The sequence below is a fragment of the Oreochromis niloticus genome, linkage group LG15 (assembly GCF_001858045.2).
Source record: "Oreochromis niloticus isolate F11D_XX linkage group LG15, O_niloticus_UMD_NMBU, whole genome shotgun sequence".
NCBI classification, from domain to species: domain Eukaryota; kingdom Metazoa; phylum Chordata; class Actinopteri; order Cichliformes; family Cichlidae; genus Oreochromis; species Oreochromis niloticus.
This window is the reverse complement of record NC_031980.2, coordinates 9,546,901-9,552,501: the sequence shown is the minus strand read 5'-3', so window position 1 is coordinate 9,552,501 and position 5,601 is coordinate 9,546,901. Positions and strand designations below refer to the sequence as shown.

Below are 5,601 nucleotides of genomic sequence, written 5' to 3'. Positions count from 1 at the left end.
CTCCTGTGAGCTGGTGTGCGTCATTCTGTGTGAAGCAAAGCTACATCTATATCTATATCTCATTCTACTCTTTAAGCTGCTGGTTCTTAAACTGTGGAGCCACGGACGGTCGGATGTTGGCAACTATGTGTGCAATATAAAGTGAGCCTAAGGTGACTTAGTATGATTTTGGAAGAGGAAATAATAGTTTTTCTGAAGCTTATTTTGTGTTTAGCTTTGTTAAGATAAAATTCAGAACTGGTCCTTTTTTTATCATTATTATTATTGATTGATTGAAAACACTGGGGTGTGAGGGTTCAGCTGTTGGTGTGGATTGTCGAGGGAACATAACCTGACCTCATTATTTGACACTTTGGCTATGTCTATTGTGAGCATCCACATTGGTAACAGTATTTTTAAGAAAAAAAAGCATAACAGGTCCCTTTAAAGATTTGATATAACAAAAATAATGAGCCAGGCCAGAATCAACTTCTAATTTTTAGTTATAAAAGATTCATAGCATAGGGTGGGTTTTTATTGACAGCTTTCATTATAAGTTTAATCTAGCCTCCAAGGTCAGTATGAACTTGCCATTTTGAAAAAGCGCTGCACCTCAAAAACAATCTGCCAAACCATCTTGCTTTGTTTACCCTTTTTGAAGAAGTTGAGTTTGAACTGATTTTAATAAACTATATTAATACTCTATATTCAAACATTTAATTAGAAACCCCTACTGAAAAGATGACTGAGTTAGGCTCTTTTAAACAGGATTATATGTGACAACACCCTAAATCTCTGGGTTTAAAATGCTGCTGATGGGAAATTTTATTTTAGTTCTTGTGTAATTTTACAAAGGCGGAAACATCTCTCCGAACACCTTTTTGTTCTCAGATGAAGCAGCGATGTAAACATCTTCCATGCCATTCAGTATTCACCAACCTTAAAATGCAAAAACCACGTCCAAAGAGAGTAGGAAGTATAGACTTTATATATATTTACACACATATTAGAGAGAGAGATGTCCTTTGGTTAATAAGCATTTAAAACAGTTTGTTTTATAAAATTTTGTTGTGAATTGCGATAAAACCGGCATCTGCAGTAGTACACTCCAGATGTGCACGTGCATAAGATGTGACAGCTGTCAATCAACTCCATGACGCCTACAGCAGCTGTTTCATTAATTGGCAAGAATTAGGTCTGCTGAGCTGCAGCGTGGTGCTAGATCAAGTCTGCAGTTCCTTCAAAGTAAAGCCAATGAGATATCATCATCTCAAAAAAATCACTTCATGCTGTGTATCAACTGAGACTTACATTATGCAGTTTAACTTTGTTTCCACCAGAGGGCAATAAACCATCTCAGATGACTTGTCTTCTAGCTCCAATCTAGTACTAAAGGGTTTTTCATTTACATGAAATTAAAATTAACTTTATAAAACTATTTCAGGGTGGCTGTAGCTCAGAGCAGGTCAGCCACTAATCAGAAGGTCGGTGGTTCGATCCCAGGCTGCCTCCTGGCTGCATGCCAAATATCCTTGGGCAAGATACTAACCCCATGTTTTGCCTACTGGTGGTGGTCAGAGGGCCCGGTGGCGCCAGTGTCCGGCAGCCTCGCTCGCGTGAATGGGTGAATGACTGTAAAGCGCTTTGGGGTCCTTAGGGACTGGCCATTTACCATTTTGCAGGCCATTTCCCTGTTGCTACTATCACACATTACTCAGTTGACAGCTGTTACAAGGACTGTTATGTCAGGTTCTAGTGGAAAAGGCTGACAGGAAAGTGTGCATTAACCGTTATCACAGTATTCTGATGCTTCTCATTTAAGTCATCTGTGTTGGCTAACTAATTAATAGCCATGTTTTAAATCCACTGCAAAGGACAACACTATCCCAGAGAGAGAGCTACTTAAAAACAGATCAAACTTTCTTAAAAGGTGCCTTTGCCGAGACCAAGTGCACTATCCAGCCTGTGAGCTGGTGCCGGACTGGTTTATAAGGTCACAAAAACCAGCAACCTTCTCCTGTAGTTCCTATGGAGACCTGGCTATAGTCCAGATATCGTGCTGAGCAACACAGTTGCTTCTGTAGAGGCCCAGCTTGATCACCAGTTTGATGAAATGCGTCCTAAGCTTGCCTTTGTTCACTGTTTGTAGGTGATGAGATGGACAAGGGAGGGTTTTCTGAGGCCAGAGTGGCCGTGGCAGCTCTGGATTTTTCTAAAGTTTGGAACTGACTGCTGGGAATAGTAGGAGGAGGGTGAGAAGTGTGAGAAAAAAGGCACAAGTCAAACAGGACAGATAGTCTCATTGTGGTGTGAAGTACATTATAAAGAAACTGCTGATGGAGAGTTTAGAGACTTAAGTGTAGCTAAACTGGGGAAATGTTTTCTAGAATGCATCCAAAGGGGGGGAAATGGCTGGCTGTGAAATATTCAAAATTACTTTATTACTACTTACCAAACCTTTGTGTGTGTAAAACACAGTTCATGAAAACAGTAGCTGGTCCTTCAGAATCTGATGGAAAAATCAGCAAACGCCACAAAAAATACATATGAATATAACTGCTGCAGTAATTTCCCAACTGTAAGAAAAAAACCCCCACTTATTTAAAATATTTAAGGCTTAGAGTTTGAGCACCTTAATTTTTCTTGTTGATTGTTCCATTGGCTATTTTTCAGTCTTTGCTTTCATCCATAAAATAATATTTTTTGCCTTTTCAGTGCTCAAGTTGACATATTTAAATTGCATGTTTAGTTCCAATAAGCCGCTCATGTAGATTATCGTCATATAACAAAGACAGGATGAAATCTTCACAATTAATAAACTGGAACATGGTCATTGTGTCTAAATTAATTGAAACATCTTTTTCCCCCTTTTTTTATAACACAAAAATACAAATCGAATAGAAAATAAATAAAAGTAAAGTAAAAACAACGAAAGATCTACACCTCCAGAGGATTTAAAACCCAGCTTTGACCTCAACCTTCAAATGACAACGATATTTAGGCTACTAAATAAAAGGTCATGGTGAACAGCGCTCGTATCTTTCTACACTACAACATCCATGAAGCAGTGGACTACAGGTTTGGAATAATAGAGCGCATGCGCGTTACCTGCTCGAGTAAATCGATGACCTCATGAGCAGCCCGGACCAACCAGTCGGTTGAATCATCTGCCTGCCGTCTACGCTGAATGTTTTTCCTGCGCTATACCTTTCCGAGCACATGAAGCGCTTACCAGAAAAAATGTTCACCGTAACGAGGTAAGCGCACTGTCCTCAGACAGAACGGCTAAACCATTAAACCGCCCGAGAAGCCACACTGCCGGTAGGGCTCCGTTGTTGTTGTTGTTGTTGGTGGTGGTAGTGGTTGTGACCTCCGTACCGGTGTGGCCGGTCAGTGCTACAGCCGTCGTTGACGTGACTGCGGTGAATTTACTCGAGCTGTCTTTGTTGAATTTTCACTGATATTCATGCAGCTATTCACTCTGGAGCACGCGAGTATCCAAAAACCTCGTCCGGACAAGGTGAGAGGCGGGAGTCCGGTACTATTTGCATGTGTTTTGCAAATTGCTTTTTGTTGTGTCGCCTCTACCTGTTTGTGGAGTTTATTAAAAAAGAAATGGGGGTTGTGTAGGCTAGATAAACCCCACTAAAGTTTGAAAAAGTAGTTCGCAAGAGGACCATGGCAATTTCGTTAGTGGTTTTGGCCACGTTTTTATAATATCTCTTATAGTGTAACTTATTTTTTGGACAGGACACTGGTGTTATAATCTATTAAAGAAAATAAAGGTTAATGTCTGAACCCTAACCTGTGCTCATAATTAACAACTGAACTTGTCTGACCAAAACTAAACTTACACCAACTCGCATATCCATGTTTAAGAGTCTAAATGGATATTATGGCTAATATTATTTTGATTTTTGGAAAACTGATTACAAGAAGACCAGCTGTACTATTTGGACAAATGAATTACAAATTAATTTTAATAAACAGATCTTTATTGTGAACTTTGGCCAGTGTGTACAGAGCTGGAAACTAAGCCTGTCAGAGTCTGTAGTCTTTAGCCACAAAGGTTCGTGCATGATAACGTTTAACTCTCCTTCATGTACATTAAGTTTTGATTTGAGTGCAGAGACATGTGAGTAAAATACAAATATCCTTCAGAAAGTTTCTTCCCTCTTACTGCCCAGCTCTAAGACTTTTCCTGTTCTGAGTTCTGAGTTCTCACTTTTATCAAGTAAAATCACTCTTTTGAGAAGTCATGAAGTCATAGGTCACAACACAGAGATTAGCACAAATCACCATGGTGGTAAGCTTATTCCCTGTTGGATGTTTATCAGAAAGGACTTACATTCCCGAGAATGAAAATGCTCTAAATCATTTGAGGGGGGGCCCTGTGTGTGCTTGTAATGGGCCGCTGCTGTCTTGTGAGACAGCTTACTGCTGTGGTGTGATCAGCAGACATGTTTTCAGTGTAAACACTGGAGAAGCCTTACATGATGTACCATGCTGTTATTTTGTCGACAACATTAATGTGCAGACAGGGAGTCGGCTGGATACAGATGAGCATCGACAGGCCCTGACATTCAAATTACAAAGTTTTTTTTTTTTTTTTTTTTTTTTTATTAAATAGGCACTTTGTGAGTGATTAGTCTGTGTTGTAAGCACATGCTTTCCCAAGTGGGAATGTTTATCCAGTGGCTATGATATAATTGGGTAGTATTAAGAAGCACAGATATATTGGTATTTGTGTAACTATACAGATTTGCAAATAGTGTCTAACTAAAATCACTTTGAGGCTTTTTGATTAAACTGTTTCTTATGGTGAATCATCTCACCTGGCCACCTTAGACTGTGTTTACCTAATGTGCTTGTTGGGTCCTCTTGCCTGACTGATGAGCAAACACATCAGTGATGCATGTACCTTTACAAGCCTTGCTGCTCCATGTTAGTTCAGTTTATTAGCTGCTGTTAGCAGCTATGTCAGGTCAGCTTTTGGTGATCAAAAGCACACCGAGTGGTGCATTATGGCATGTTGTGATCCATCCCGGTCTCATAGCAAAAACGTGAAATAGTCACACAAAAGTAATCTATTTAATCATGTTCGTGGACATGAATTGTCACACTTTTAATTACATTTGGTACAACTTTGAAACTCATTTCAATAGGAAGTACGTTTCATTTCTGCAGCACGTATGCTGTCCAGAATCATCAACAGGAACACATCTCTATGGAAACCAAGGAAACAAAGCTTCATAACAAGGGGCCGCCATAATCTCTGTCTAAATTTGATCCAATAGGTTTTATATCTTAAACCTACAGTAACTAAGTTACTTTTAATACAGAAATCTATACGTACAGATCATCATCATCATCATTATACTATTTTAAGTTTGAGTAAATTACAGTTGAAACTAAACTTAGTTCATTAAACAGAACCACAATCATGGGGAAGAATCTTGCTAACGCCTGTTCATATGAATGTTTATCTTTTTGAATTAAATCACAGAGCAAGTTAACTTTTTTTGTAACTGTTTATTTTGAGTTTCAGTTTATTTTGACAAGAAAATAAAAGTAGGAAAATTGTATCCATAATGATGATTCAGTAGACTAAAAGGTGTGTCT

At 38.9% G+C, this 5,601-nt stretch overlaps 1 protein-coding gene across 4 annotated transcripts in view; it reads left to right on the top strand.

Moving 5' to 3' along the window:
* Positions 1-3,087: 3,087 nt before the first annotated feature.
* The window catches only part of daam1b (dishevelled associated activator of morphogenesis 1b), a 42,834-nt gene continuing 40,320 nt past the window's right edge, over positions 3,088-5,601 (top strand). For 2 of the 4 annotated variants that reach the window (XM_005454741.4, XM_003449920.5), the window contains exon 1: positions 3,088-3,236. The gene's annotated coding sequence lies outside the window, so the exon portion shown is untranslated. Of the gene's footprint in view, positions 3,237-3,282; positions 3,301-3,377; positions 3,500-5,601 lie in introns of those variants that run through there. The other 2 variants (XM_019345814.2, XM_005454740.4) reach the window with 2 other exon arrangements.